This window comes from Sminthopsis crassicaudata, chromosome 1, assembly GCF_048593235.1.
Source record: "Sminthopsis crassicaudata isolate SCR6 chromosome 1, ASM4859323v1, whole genome shotgun sequence".
Classification (NCBI taxonomy): Eukaryota; Metazoa; Chordata; class Mammalia; order Dasyuromorphia; family Dasyuridae; genus Sminthopsis; species Sminthopsis crassicaudata.
Window position 1 is genome coordinate 398,059,310 of NC_133617.1, and position 16,534 is coordinate 398,075,843.

The 16,534-nt window shown below is 36.3% G+C and overlaps 1 protein-coding gene across 5 annotated transcripts in view; it reads right to left on the reverse strand.

Annotated features, from left to right (window-relative positions):
- Window positions 1-16,534, reverse strand: part of ZSCAN32 (zinc finger and SCAN domain containing 32) — a 32,076-nt gene that overhangs the window by 11,708 nt on the left and 3,834 nt on the right. For 4 of the 5 annotated variants that reach the window (XM_074279925.1, XM_074279927.1, XM_074279926.1 and 1 more), the window contains exon 1: window positions 5,474-5,565. The exons of the other annotated variant lie outside the window; for it this stretch is intronic. The gene's annotated coding sequence lies outside the window, so the exon portion shown is untranslated. Of the gene's footprint in view, window positions 1-5,473; window positions 5,566-16,534 lie in introns of those variants that run through there. 5 annotated transcript variants of the gene reach the window in all.

Below are 16,534 nucleotides of genomic sequence, written 5' to 3' on the forward strand. Positions count from 1 at the left end.
AAGTTATGATTATAACATAAGTGTCACCATTTTTACAAATGGAGAAATTATTAAAAAACAGTACAATGCCTCATCTGTACAACTGAGATGACAACCCTACGTGAAGGTAGGGATTAAACCTATGATTTCATTGGCATAGGGAAGTCAAAGGTAAGAAAATTTCCTCTACCAGTGTAGTTTAGCACCCATTCTACAACTTGTTTAGAAAGTTCCTAAAGCACTGACTGGTCCAGGGTGACACAGCCAGGATGTATCAGAGAGCACTTGACCTCAGGCCTTCCTGGCTCTCTATCCATCATATAACCTTGCCTTTAAATAACATTAGCAAAAAAGATCTTTTTGCATCTAGAGAAAAAGGTGAATCTTATATTATTTTGTGTGCAAATTTCATGCATGGGGGCAGCTAGGTGGCGCAGTGGATAGAGCACCAGCCCTGAATTCAAGAGGACCCGAGTTCAAATCTGGTCTTAGAAGCTTAACAATTCCTAGCTGTGTGACCCTGGGCAAGTCACTTAACCCCAGCCTCAGAGGAAAAAAAAAAAAAAAATTCATACATGGCTTCAGATTGTATCTATACCACTGTTTTTGTTTTTTTGTTTTTTTCTTACTGGAATCACTGCCCTAAAAGTTGAAAAATAATTTATTAAATAAAATTGTACTCATTTAATTTACCTAAAATGGAGCTACTGATAAATTTTTACTGTATTTTCTTCTGTGAAACATCAGTGCTCAACACTTCAGCCAATGTGTTTAGATGCCATTTGCCCTGCTATCTCTTTTCTTTTATCACTCTCTTCTTCAACATAGTGACATGATCCAGTTTTTTATTTTGGATAGAGCCAATGTGGAAATTTGTTTTGATAGACTATGTATATTTATAACAGGATTTGTTCTTCTTTACTTCTAAAATTGGAGGAGGAGGGGAGAAGGTGGGGATGGGAAGGCAAGAAGGTAGAGAGAATAAGTCGAGATTCCTTTATGGATATCCCATTGTAACTTTTTTCTTTTAAAGTCCCTACATACATCTTTTGAATATATCTTCCTACCACTGGAATCAATGGCTGGAGAAGTCTGTTTTGGGTAAGAAGATTCTCTTCTTTTTAAATCATATTCTTGCTTTTGTTTTATGTTTTTATATTACATTTGTTTCTGAACTTATTTCCTTCTCTTTGCTCTTCCAAGCCATCCAGTCATCCTTTAAAATAAAGACTTTTTAAAAGAGGGAAGGAAAGCAATTCACAAAACTAACCAATACAGTGATCATGTTGAACAGGATATGCAATATTTTAAACCCTTAACACTTTACCTCTGCAGTGAAGAGAGATCTCATCTCCTCAGGAATATTATAGCCTAAATTCAGAACTTCCACATCAAAGAAAAGATTGCAAGTATCCAGAAAGGAGTCAACTATGAAGAGTAAGAATCACACACATATTTCTATATAGTCATCACTATAAAGGAGCAGAGAACTTGAAATATGGTATTTCAGGAGGCTAAAGATATACTTATAGCCAATAATAACAACCCATAAAACTGGGTATAATCCTATGGGGAAAAAATAGATCTTTAATGAAACAGAAGACTTTTAAGTGTTTCTGATTTTAAAAAATTTTCGAGTTGCATAGAAGTTTTCAGGTTCAAAAACAAAAATGTAAAACAATAAATATAAAACAATGATAATTAAATAAACAAGAATAAACTGCTTGTATTTTAATATTCCAGAGAAATAGAGAGTATAATTAGATAAGGCTCAAGAGTAATCCTGCTATGTTTTAATAATCTTAAAAGAAAAATGGAAAGAAAAGGGAAGCAGAAGGGATGAGGGAGAAGGGAAAGGAAGGTTAGAAAAAAAATTCTTGAAAAATTAAAAGAAATAGATATTAGGAATATATATACAAATAAGGAAGGGATAGACTCTTCAACCTCATCTGAACTGGTTAAAAGAAGGAAAAATACAGACAAGAGTTGAATACAGAAGTAAATTTTATTTAAAAGGGAATTAGGAGGGAAAGGGGAAATGGGAGAGGGAAAATTATAGGTCAGGGAGATTAAGAAGAGGAATTAAACCTAAGTAAAACAAATTCCAAAGATGTACAAAAACATTTATAGCTTTTTTGAGGTGGCAAAGAATGGGAATCTGAGGAAATACTCATAAACTGGAGAAGGAATGAACAAGTTATAGTATATAAATGTGATGGAATACTATTGTTAGAAGAAATGATGAAGAGGCTGATTTCAGAGAAACCTGAGAAAACTTTCATGATCTAATATCAAGTAAAATCATACAATTATGGAAATATAGTAAAAAGCAAACAACTTTTATAGCATCAGGAACTTTTATTAGCAAAATGACTAACCACGAAATAAGAGGACTAATGATGAAACTAACTATCCACTTCCTGATATCTAGGTTAAAGTTTCAGAATGCAAAATGAGACAAAAAATTTTTTTGGATAGAGCTAATGTGAAAATTGTTTTGGTAGATTACACATGTTTGTAACAGAATTTGTTTTTCTTTAGTTCTCAAATTGGAGGGTAGAGAAGTAAGAGGGGTGGGATGGGAAGGTAAGAAGGCAGGTTTCTACTCTGAAAAAAATAGAGAATTTTTAAAAAGAAACAATAATGATGGCTACCAAATGATTCCCAGCACAGAAAAGGCTGCTGCATATTTAGTTTTGCTGCATCACTTAACAAGCATGAACATATGCTAGCTTGCATAGAATATATTCGTGATTCAGGCAAGAAAGTTTTTTCTTGATATCAACCCCTATTCCCAACTCCCACAACCAAGACAAACACCATTATCTCCTAATATTGAACAATTTATATCAAAATTTATGTCAATGATACTGATGAAAGAAAATGGATACCAAATATCAAAAATTACCCATTTGACCAAATGTATATTGAACAGCATATCTATTGGTACACCATACTGTACCAACTAGCTGCCTAAAAATCATGATGAATAGCATTCAGGAAGTCCAATAAGAAAGCAAATCTATTAAGTAATTTGTTAAAAGTTTTTAAGACTAAAAATTGTTAATTATAAGTCTGTAACATTTCAGAATAGTTCAAAAGCATTTCTTGAAACTTAGAAATTTTATTTTCATTTACTTTAGATTGGGAAGAGGGAAATTAAACAAATATCTAGATGATTAAAGAATATCCAATTGTAGCTCTGTTTTCTTGAATAATCCCTACATATATTTCATGTGTATACCTCTCTACCTATTGGAATCAGTGGCTAAAAAAGTCTCTATTTAGGATAAAATTGTACCAAGCTTTTAGCAAACATTAATAACTAATGAGACAAGTTCCAGTTTTTCCCTTTCATTCAGAAAGGCAGATTTGAGATTCAATTAGAAGATTTTAAGGTGGCATTTTTAAAATCCTTGTTTTCTCTCTTTTCAGTTCTCTCATCAAGTGATATATGTGGCCTCTAAGGATCATGTAAGGTCTCAATGGGTGTTCTGAGACTACTGGGAGGCAAGGGGACCCATGTCTGAAGGTTCTAGAAACTAAGGGGAGAAAAGCCAGTAACATAAAAAAAAACCATGGTTATATCAGTGGTCAATCCTATACTAAAGCAGTATCCTAACAGAAATTGACTTTCTTAAGAGCAAGGACTACTTTATTTTTGACTTTGTATTCCTAGCATTTAGCACAGTGCTTGACATTTTTGTTTGAATGAACCTTTGATTTCACTGCTAGATGGAACTCCTTAAAAAGAAATCTCCTCTATCAATGTGGATCAGCACCAGCTATGATTTTTTTTTTCCCTGAGGCTGGGGTTAAGTGACTTGCCCAAGGTCACACAGCTAGGAAGTGTTAAGTGTCTGAGGTCGAATTTGAACTCGGGTCCACCTGAACTCAAGGCTGGTGCTCTATCCACTGCGCCACCTAGCTGCCCCTAACAGATATGATCTTAAGAGAACTTTCAAGGGCATGAACCTGCCAAATCAAATAAGAATATTTCAAGTAAGTCAAATGGGAAGTTGGCAAATGTGTTATTTAATTTAATTCAATGTTTATTAAGTACCAAGTATTAGACAGGTTAGCCACATTTTTTATATATATATATATATATATATATATATTTTTTTTTTTTTTTTTTTCTTAAAGACAAAACTCATAATCTAATAGGAAGGAGAAATGGACAACTAACTGAAGAGAATATGAATGCAAAGGAAAAGCAAAGTGCCAAGATAAATTTAAGGTCTATATCTATATTAATTATTATTAAACATATATTATATATTACAATATTAATGCTTATATTTAGGCATATGAAAACGTAAATTAAAACATGTCTAAGGTGCTAAGAAAAATTCAAGGAGGAAAACAGCAATCCCTTTTAGATGTATGGGAAAGAGCAGCGAAGCCTTCATGGAAAGGATAGTTTATTTCGGACTTGAAGGAAAGATGGGATTTCAAAAGAGATTGGGAGATGGGAGAAACTATGGTCATTTCAGATAGCACTAGCAAAGGCTAGAGAGACAAAGCGCAGATCGAAATTACAGAATTAAAAAAGTTCAGAATGGATAGTAGTAACTGAAATGTAGGAAACAAAAAGGGGGGAGAGTAAGAGATAAAACTGGAATGGGAGAATGCTTCATTGTGGAGGGACTTGAATTTCAGGGCTGGAAGGCTTTACTTTATACAGTTAACAGCAAATGGCCACTGTGCTTCTGAGCGGAGGAATGTAAAGTTGGATTGGTAAGTTAGGACAGAAGCAGAGAGGCGATGAGACGCGAGGCTGAGAGTTAGTCAGACAAGGGTGTAGCAGGAATGGAAGGATGCTGCATACAGACTGTACAGTTACCCGTGAGGCTCTGGGGCTGTGTGGAAGGTCGTATCCCATCTAGGGAGGGCTAAGTTAGGAATGAATCAGCTAGGGACACTTCGAGTCTAATGGGAACAGGGAAGGACCAGCCACGAGGCGGAAAATCGGGACGGAGCTCGGAGAGATACTGGGGCTAAGGCGTCGATCTGGGGATCATCTTCACAGAAGTGACAACTGAACCCACGGTATGCATGAATGAAGGCAGGGTAGGGTACACGGTGCTGGGGCCACCTAGGTTTAAGGAACAGGAGGAGAAGGAAGAACTTGCAAGAGAGAGCAAGACAAGGACAGAAAGAAGCCCTGGAGCACGAAGTCACAGAGGAGAAGGGCCGGGGGGGGGGGAAGGGGGAGAAGGCGGAGATCCTGAAAGAGATTCTAGATTGGTTCGATCTGGACTGCTCCTAACCTTGGGGGGGGGATGGTGGGGTCCCTTTTCTTCCACGCTGTGAGGCCTCCCTGCATCTCACTCCGCCCCCCAACTCCTTCAGCCTACACCGAAACCAAACAGCCTCCGGGAGGCCGCAGGAAGGGAGAAGAAGCGAGCCGGCAGGGAGCCTAAGCGAGGGGGACTGGGAAGTTGGGAAGGACCTGGCCCAGATCCCGGCCCAGGCGAAGCGGAGAACTCACCAGATCTCGGCTCTCCAGACTCCCCAAACTCCCTCACCAACCCAACCGGAAGTTCCTGCCAAGCACAGTCGGGACAAGAGAGGAGAGATCGCGCATGCTTATTAAATCACTCCCCAGAACTACATCTCCCAGAATGCCTCGCGGTGCTTGATCTTTTCTGATCTCTGTTTTCTATCGCTTTGACTGCGAAGTCAGCAGGTGAACTACGAGAAATTCCCAGAAGCCCACCAGGAGGAGTAATCAACATGAAAAGGAGCCGGCTCCTTCTGGCACCCAGCAATCCCCAATTAACTGTTACTTCTCTACTGAAGGAAGGGTTTCTCAACTTGTGGCTCTGTCGCTTGACTGGGCAGTTCTCTCTCCAGGATCCTTCCCCTGTCGGGCCCGCATTCTGCCGCGGGTCAGGGGAGGGCTCTGGGAGGGCGCTGGCTCCGAATCCCCTTCCGGAGAGCCCCAGTCCGAGAGAGGGTTAAAGAGGGGAGAAAATCAGGGACCCCGAGCCTGTATCCCCTCTCCTGCAGCCAGAAGTAAGACTCGTCCTTCAACTCACACTTGTCAGTCCGTATCTGACACTGAACTATATCCTGACCCCCAACGTGTGGCGGAAGAGTCAGTGATAGTAAAATCCTGGATATGTGATATAGAACACACACACACACACACACACACACACACACACACACACATACATACACATAGAAATGTGGCAGTGTATCTCCTTATTCCCTTTACCCTTTTTTTTTTTTTTTCAATTTTTGCTCCCCTTTTGATTAAACTTGCAAGACTATGGGAAAATACATTCTTTCTGGCCTGCACTAGACACACTCTATGCTAAGTCAGGAGTCAATTACAATATGTTCAGCTGTTGTCCAGAATTCTCTACCATGATTTTTTAAATGTAATGAGAATGGGGGGCAGTTAGGTGGCGCAGTGGATAGAGCACCAGCCTTGAATTCAGGAGGACCCGAGTTCAAATCAGATCAGAACACTTCCCAGCTGTGTGAACCTGGGCAAGTCACTTAACCCCAGCCTCAAAAAAAAAAAAAGAATAAATGTAATAGAATGTGTTGCAAATCTAATAAAATGACAATTCTACCTAAGTAAATTAACTTATTCAGTGACATGCCAAATAAGCTACTAAAAATTATTTTATGGGCTGGAAAAAATAATAAAATGCATCTGGAAGGTCAAGAATATCAAGGGAATCAATGAAAAAAAAAGTGAAGGAAGAAGGCCTAGCAGTTCTATATTTCAAGCCACATTACAAAGTGGTAATCATTATATAGTCTTGATATTGACTAAGAAAGAGAGTGGTGTATTAGTGAATAAGTCAGGTACATAATATACAGTAGTAAATGACCATAGATCCAAGCTTTGGGGGTGAATATGCAACATTTGACAAAAATATCTGGGAAACTGGAAAAATTTGGAAGAAACTAAGCACAGAACAACATCTCACATCCTATACTAAGATAAGGTCAAAAGGGATAAATGATTCAGACATAAAGGATAAAAATCATACATAAATTAGGAAGCATGGAAAAATTTACCTGTCTGATCTATCAATAAGGGAACAATTTATGATAAAACAAGAGAAAAGATCATGAGAAGTAAAATAGCTAATTTTGATTACATTAAATTAAAAAGCTTTTACACAAAGAAAACAAGTGCAGCCAAAAGTAGAAATAAAGGAGGAAACTGGGGAAAATATTTACAACAAGTTTCTCTGATAAAGACTTCACTTCTCAAACATATAGAAACTAAGCTAAACTTATAAAAAATAAAAGCCATTTTCTAATTGATAAATAGTCAAAGATTATGAACAGGTAGTTTTCAGGGAAAAAAATCAAAGCTAACAATAACCACATAAAATGTTTTAAATAACTACTGATTAGAGAAATGCAAGTTAAAACAATTTTGTGGTACCACCTTGATATTAACTGAGATCTTTTGGGGGGAGATGATGTAAATTGTGTCCCCTTCACCTTTGGGGTGAACCCTGAAGCTGCCCCCCTTCTTGGGGGAAGTACCTGAGTCTCAAATTTTCCTCTGAAAGAGGCCCACCCTTCAGGAAACTCAGGTAAGTGGTCTCATTCAGTTGGAGACCTTACCCAGGGACTCTGTGGCACCCTCTTTTGAGTTGAGTATTAGTCTAGAACCACTTCCAGTAGCTCAAACTCTCAAGGTAAGTAATTGCTTTTCAATTGGAAATCTAGGCCTGGGGCATAATCAACTTTGAGTGACTCAAACTGCCAGTTAAGTAATCTCATTCAATTTTGAATTTAATTGAAACTCCAAGCCTCAGCTAATAAAAACTGAACTTGAATCTTCACAGATGTCCTAAGGGACCTTGCCCATCGTTAAGACATCTTCTTCTTAGTGAAACCCACCTTTGCTATATTCCCTCCCACTAAGAAGGCTGACTTCCTAGCAAGCTGACATCTTAGGAGAAATCAAATTCCTTTTGCCACAGATTTTGGGTTTGTGAATTCTTTTGCATAAAACCTGAGGTTCCTACCAGAGGGGATCTCCCACACCAGTTCTCACACCTCATCATTTGGTTCTGATTCTGTTCTAGTGGCAATGCAGAGAGTGGTGACAATTCCCTTGGGGTTGGTGCAGGTTCAATATAAAAGAATTCACAAACCCGAAATATTAGTGGCAAAAAAGGAAGTTGATTGGCACTGAGAAGAAGGTCTCTTCACAGCGGGCAGGAGTACTGGCTGGCAGGTATGCCAAGGAGTAAAGCATACTAATTAGGACTACTGCAAAAATGTGGAGTTTAGAATTGTCCTTTATAGGAGTCTGAGGCTAAAGCTCCCAATTAAAAAGAGAGCCAATGCCCCCAGGCCTAGATACTTGGAGTTTCAAGCTACTCAGTATCAGAGCCAGATCTCCCAATTGAATGAAAATCACTTTGAAGGCTTCCTGAATGAGGATCCGGTTTCCCAAAAGACCAATTGGGGGAGGAGGGAGATGATTTGCCTTAGAAATATGGAAATAGCCTGGGAAATATGCTCTCTCATGTACTCTATGGAGTCTGGGAGGCCAGGAATCAAAAGGGCAGAGTAATTATTTTACAGATTAAAGGGGACACAGTTTCACCCCTGTCTATTCCCTGATCTCATTATCCTGACACATCATATTGGCTCATATGCTAAAAACAGAAAATGACAAATGCTGGAGAGAATGTGGAAAAATTTAAACACTAATGCACTCATGGTAGAGTTACGAACTAGTCCAATCATTCTGGAGAATAATTTGGAAATATGCCCAAAGAACTATAAAAGTGTGCCTACCCATTGACCTAACAGTACTACTGATGGGTGCCTATCTCAGAGATCGAATAAAAGGGAAAAGCTTCTATTGTCAAATGAGAGAATTCGTTTTGGACCCTTACTTTATTTCAATCAATATTAATTTGACAGAATCGTATCAAAGTTCTATATATGACTATGAATCTGTGTGCTGCAGATACTGAGTTCACTTGCTTAACTATAGGAAGTTAACTAAACGCTTCCCACCCTTGTTTTACCTTATCATTGTGACCAAATCCAGAGTGTCAGAGATCACAACTACATGGAAAATCCCAAAAAATATTTTTGTACCTCCAGACCAATCACTTGTTCAATAGGAGTAGATGATGCTCTTATGACCACTTGGGTCACTGACTGTGAAAGCTTGTAGCATTTCCTCCTGCTCAAATTAAGGAGAAGCCTGTCCATCTTGTTTGGAGATATTCTTTATTTCACCCAACTTGTGATCCTGCTACATACTATTTTGCTTATTCAATGGAATTATTCTGTATTTGGTATAGCTATTCCTGAATGACTAGATATCTGCAGGAGACATTGAAGATTATGAGAAAGATCTGATAGTCTACTTCATTAAAGGGAAATATGAATTCTTTAATAAAGTGCCATTGATTCAGACCTCTTTCTCAATCTTTTTTATTGTATGTGGGATAATTTTAATTTCCAAAAATATTTATGACAGTTCTTTTTGTGATGGCAAATAATTAGAAATGGTAGAGATATTCATCAATTGGGAAACAAATTGTGGCATATGATTGTGACAGAACACTATGAGAAATCATGAGCAAGATGGTTTCAGAAAAACTTGGAGAAACTTTTATGAACTCATGCAAAGTGATCAGAAAATTGTATACAGTAACAACAATATTTTAAGGATGATTAATTTTAAAAGACAGCTCTTTTGATCAAGACAATGATGCAAGACAATTCTTAAGAACTCATGATGAAAAATATAACCCATCTTGAAAGAAAACTGATTAATTTAATGCAGATTGAAGCATACATTTTGTTACTTTATCCTTCTTCTTTTATTTTGTCTGCATTTTCTTTTCCAACATGGCTAATATGGAAAAACGTTTTACATGACTTCACATGACAAACATCCAATAATTGCATGAAGATTATATGTATCTGAAAACTGATTAATCCTAACCCAAATGATGAATATGTTGACTTTAATGTAGTGGTGTCCAACCTAGATTCTCCCAGGTGCCACCTTCTCTAATACTCTAAAATTATTTTGTGTGTGTATTATTTACAAAATACATGCTATTTTCTCCATAGAATATACTATCCATGAGGGCAGGGCCTGTTTTGACCTAACACAGTGCCTAGTTAAAAAAATAGATCCTAATGTTAGTTGATGATTGGTACTTTCCACAAATAGACCTGTGGAAATCTCATTTCAATCTCATACTGACCAGTACCACAGGACAAGAATCAGCTGGTACCACTGGTTTGAGATGCTCAAAATCAGGCTTATACTGATGTGTCTTCAGAGGAAACAGTAAGGCTTCAAGGTCATGAAAGATCTGTGCTTAGCAAAAGGGCAGATAGATCTAGGACAGGAAGAGAATAGCGACCTTGCAGTTCCTCCTGAAGTATCTCCCTTGCTTTAGTATTTTTTGGCCCCTTAAAATAGTGAGAAAGCTAACATTTTACCTAGCCTATCCTCCTAAACCTTATAACTACTTCTATTTTCCCCTCTTCTTCCTTTTATCCTCAGAGGTAATATTTCTGCTCCAGTTAACTAACTTCCCTTGTCTTAGCATACTATAGCAACAATCAGTTGAATGTGGCAAGTTCAGAACTGAGGAAAAGAGGACCCCTGTTATTTGTAAAACATTTTTTCCCCAAAGCACTTATCTTTAGCAGCATTTGTCGTCATCCCGAAGAGTTAACAAAGGGTAGTTACTTTTATATAGTTTAGGGGAAAACTTATCTTCTTCTTTGAGGTCCTTTGAAATCAGTAATGAAAAACAACCTTTTTTCTAATCTTATAAGATATGATTTTGATCTTTCACATCTATGTTCAGTATACTGAAGAAAGGACAAATGGGGAAGGACTGCTGACTCACCAAAAAGTTCTCATTAGTCTAGAATGTTAGACTGAATCTTATCAGATAAATTTTTTTTTTTATCAGATAAAATTTAAAGGGAGTAAGTTTTAGGTCTTACACTAGAGGTCAATAAAACCAATTTCACAAGTACTTCACTAGTAGTTAATCTGGAAACGTGGTGGGAGCTGTAGTTAGTTCACTGCAATTTCAATCATGAGTCAATATTATGCTTTGACAGCCAAAAGATGCAATCTTAAGCAGCAATGAGAGTCATAGTAGCAAGAACAAGGGAGGAAAGAGAGTTCCAAAGTAGTTGACCTGATCAGATCACATTGAGAATACTATGTTCAATTCTGAGTGTAACATTTTAGAAAGGTTCCAGACTTTTTCTTTTTGAGCACATATTTCTTAAATTCTCATTTTTCTTTTCTTCTATATCTTTTTCACATTTAGGATCAGCCCCACAGTATAGTAGCCATGTAGGGGAATGTTGGGAATAGAAATAGAGGTAGTATTCTGGATTTTGTTTAAGCCAAGTATCTTTTTCTTAAGTTCTCAATCACAGCTTTAGTGACTGCTTTATTAAATGGTACTATTCTATCTTACTACCAAAACTCTTATAATTTCCCCCCATTATCTTGAAAAATTTACTTTTATATTGGGCATAGAGTAAATTATGTAAGGTTCTAGGTTCTAATCTGTGGTCATTCTTAGCAGTGTTTTTTTTTTTTTTTAATATTCTCATTTTTATATTCTCATAATAAAGAATAGTAATGGTAACATAGCAATCAGTGTCACCTAGTTATAATATTTTAGTTGTTACCTAGATACAATATTTTTACAGCTTTAGAAATTCCTTGCTAATTTAGAACTATTACCAAGGGGCTATCAAACTGTGCATATCCCTTGATCTTTTAGTTTCTCTTCTGGGTCTATGTCCCAAAGAGATCATAAAAAAAGGGGAAAGTCCCACATCACACACAGCCACAACAAGATTATGGGATGATCAACTGTGGTGTATGTGACTCTTTTCAATAATGAGGTAATTCAGAGCAATTTCAATGGACTTGTGATGAAGAAAGCCATCTGCACCCAGAGAGGCTGGGAGACTGAATGTGGATAACTACATATTTTTTTCATTGCTTGTTTGCTTTTTGTTTTCCTTCTCATTTTCTTTCCTTTTTGATCTGATTTTTCTTGTGCAGCATGATAATTTTGGAAACATGTATTGAAGAATTGTGCATGTTTAACCTATATTGGACTGCTTGTCGTATAGAGGAGGGGGAAGGTGGGGAGGAAGAGAGAAAAATTTGGAACACAATGTTTTGCAGGGTGAATGTTGAAAACTATCTTTGCATGTATTTTTAAAAAGAAAAAGCTATTATATAAAATTAAGAAATTCCTTGCTATATAAAATAATAGACAAGATACAATGATTATCAAAATTCTGTTTTTTTAAAATAAATATTAATTTTTAAAGTTTTGCTATCAACAAACAGGTGTGTCCTATAGAACTCTCCCCTTGTAACAAAAGTCTAGTTATGCAAAACTAATCAATACAGTAATTGTGTGTTGCAATAAATACCTCATTCCAAATCTGTATTATATCATTTCTCTGCTAAGAAGGTTTTACTACCAGGACTTTGAAACCAAGATAAGTCACTACAGTGATTAGTTCTGATGCTTTTTACTGCTGCTTTCTTTTATGATCCTATGGCCCTTCCACTTTTCTTTGCATTGTTTCATATAGATCTTCCCAAGTTCCTGTGAATTCTTAATAATATAAAGTACTTATGGCACAATAATATTCCATTACATTAATATACAACAATTTGCTCTACCATTCCCTAACTCATGAGCACCTACTTTTTAACCAGTTTTTTGGTACTACAAAAAGTGCTGCTATAAAAAATTTTTTATATTTGATTTTCTTAGAACAGATGCCCAAATAGTAATAGAACTGGATCAAAAGGAACATAAAGATTACTTAATTAGGGACATAGATCAACATAGTTTTCTGTAATAGGCCAATTCACAAACCTATGAACAATGCATTAATGTCTTTCTTTTCTCAGAGTCCCTACAATAATTACTATTTTTATCATCCCTTTTGTCAGTTTGATAAACATTGAGGGAAAAGTCGTGTTTACTTAAAGTGCTGCTTATGCTCAACTTGGCCTTTTCTATCAAGTTTCAGATTTGGAATCAGTTGACTGAGGTCAGAATCAAACTTAAACCCTTTAATCACAAAAAAATGTCCAAATGAGATGAAGAACAAAAGCAGAAAAAAAAAAGTGGAAGAAAGAAATTTAGCAAGATTATTTTGAAAGTACAAGAGAGAAGATTTATTGAACTTGAAACTACATAGATTTTAGAAAAAAATTTTTTTCCACATAATATTAAAGAGATACAGTGTAAGGAAAAGGCAACAAAAATGGTGAAGAATGAATTTAAGCTCCAACTCTGATACACACTGATAAAATTTCATATACAGACCATCCCCCCCAAAATCATATTACACATTCATACCAAAGTAGAAATAGTAAAAACCTGGTTTGTATATGAAAAGATTAGCTAATCTTCAACACCTTGTTCAAAGATGAAGAGACCTTAAAATCTTTTTTGGCAGATTCAGTGTTTTGCCTGAGGTTTGAACTGAGATCCTTGTGACTTTAAGTCTGAGTGTCTTTCTACTGGATCAATTTGCTTTAAAAAAAAAAAAAAAAAAAAAAAAGTTTTTTTAAAAAAAAACTTGTTTACCTAGTGCTATCTTATCTTTTTGGTAGAATTAAAACTTTTTTCCTTAAAAAATTCCTTTAAAAAATACTACAGTCCAAATTTTTATTCTCCATTCTTCCTATTTATGCTGGATTATACATACATACATACACACAAATACACATACACACACACACACACACACACACACACACACACACACACACATGCCAGACTTCCTAAATGAACTCTACTAGATTATTTCTGAGATCTTTCCATCTCTAAATCTATATTTCTGTTAATTATAAACTTTTTGTTGTTATTCAGTTGTGTCCAACTCTTCCTGACCCCATTTGGAGTTTTCTTGGTAAAGATATTGGAGTGATTTACCATTTCCTTCTCCAGCTTTTTTTTTTTTTTTTTTTTTTTTAAACAGCTGAAAACCTGAGTCAAACAGGGTTAAGGTACATTCCACAGATAGGAAGTGTCTGAGGCCAAATTTGAACTCAAAAAGATGAATCTTCTGATTCCAGGTCCAATATGCTATCCACTGTACTACCTACCTGTCCTTGAATAGGGCATTGTGACAATGATAAAGAGCTTCATGGAGCAGGATGAGAGAATGAATATACATCTAATTCTGACCTGGGAGATGTAGGGAATGGGAAGGAGGGAGTGACTAATGATACCAACTACCAGTATTCAACTATCCAAGGGGACAGTCTGATGACAGAGCAATACTTGCAGTTCTGGAGTACAGGAAAACCTGCATCAGTGCCAGATAATAATTCTGTTTTGCAAGTTCATCATATCGGGTGACAATGTAGAAAGGTGGCAGGATACTAAGCCTTTTTAATAAAGACAATAAATTCTCTTTCTGTGTTATTTACAAGTTACCACAGAGAAGAGTTTTATATTCTATGTTCTTGGACCTAGAATGTCAGCTATATGAGGCCAGAATCTACTCAGCCCCATACTTTAATAAACTAGTATACAGAATCAAAGATTAATTTACTTAATATTAATATTAAAAGTAATACTCTTGATACTGAAAATCAGATATCAAGAAAAATGTATTAAAGAAGAATCTTAAGGAATTGTCTTAACATTTCTGGCCAGAAGCGGACCTCAGTACAAAAATGGGGGAACCTTTATTCTTTCTGGTGTAACATAGCCCCTCCCTTCAGAGAAGGGATTGGTCCATTTTACTGGGTTATACTTTCTGATACGCCCACTACATGTTTCCCTTTAATATGTATAAAACATGTCCCCCCTCATCATACATCCCATATTCAAAAATGGCAGACAACTCCTCCTCTGGGATGTGTTGTTTAATATTCAATTAGCCTATTAAGCTGCAGTAGTGATTGGGTCAAGTCAGATCATTGACAAGGCAACTACTTTGGGCTGGATGGGCTATTATCTTAAATTTATGGTTTTCTGAAAACCATAAGACTTTTTGATTGCCTGAACCCACCTGTGCCTTCCTAGCCCCCCAATTTCTTATTTACTCAAGGCTTCTACTGATCACTTACTTAATTGTTCTGTGAATCCTAATCTTCCTTAATCTCATATTTTGAAAACTTCTTGGTTAGTGGTACCTTACTATCTCAATCCCACACTACTTCAAAGCTTATAACACTGTGGAAACCCAACTTTTCAGCATTTTTTACATCAATAATGAAGGAACATGGGTCAATTCATTCATTCTCAGATGTAATTTCAATGGGCACTTTAAACAATTTCTACTTCCAAAGAACTCTGAAAGATAACTATAAACCACTACATAGAATTCCCAATCCCTCTATTTTTGTCTGTCTGCATTTTTTATTTCATTCACAGGCTAATTGTACACTATTTCAAAGTCTGATTCTTTTTGTACAGCAAAACAACTGTATGGACATGTATACGTATATTGTATTTAACTTATACTCTAACACATTTAACATGTATTGGTCAACCTATCATCTGGGGAAAGTGGTGGGGGAAGGAGGGGAAAAGTTGGGACAAAAGGTTTTGCAATTGTCAATGATGAAAAATTACCCTTGCATATATCTTGTAAATAAAAAGCTATTAAAAATTTATATTTCCAGATGAAAGACACCTTTATTTATAGTGTGAACCTAATACTGACATAAATATAGTACTTTAGCTGGTAGTGCTATAGATCAAATTGAGAGTACCCCTAAAGATGGATTTAAATGCTTCTTTCCTCTCTAGATCCTAAAAAGCCTGTTGAGGGGCAACTATCTTTTTAAATCTTTGTTTAAGGGGCAGCTAGGTGGTACAGTGGGTATAGCACCAGCCCTGAAGTCTGGAGGATCTGAGTTCAAATTTGATCTCAGGAACTTAACACTTCCTAGCTGTGTGACCCTGGGCAAGTCACTAAACCCCAATTGGCTCAGCAAAAAAAGAAAGCAAGACCTTGAAGTCTTGCTGAAGCTTTCCCCACATTTCTACACTAACAATGCTTTTCATCAGGATGAATTTTCTTATAAGCATTAAAACAAGGCTTGATTTTAAAACTTTCTTCACATTCCCCACACTTAGGAGACTTCTCATTAGTCTGGATTCACTAATGGATGTGAGCTTTGATTAAAGCATTTTCAGTCTTCTTTCCAGTATTCTCAAATAAATAAAGAGGATAGAATATTCACTAAAACTTTCTCTACATTTATGAGATTTCTTTTGGATTCTCTAAGATTAGAATCTCTGATGCTAAACACCATTTGAGTCATAATCAAATCTTTTCCCACATTTATTACATGTATATGTTTTCTTTGCTTTATAGGTCCTCCAATGAAGAATAAGATGATGAATTCCACCCAAAAGTTCCCTACATTTAATGCTTTTATAGAGTTTCTCTTCCAGGAAAAGTAATTGGTGATCCAGAATTTTGCTAAAGTCATAATCCTTTGGAAAATTTCTCCCTGTCATCCTGATCTATATTTATTCTCACAATTTCTTCC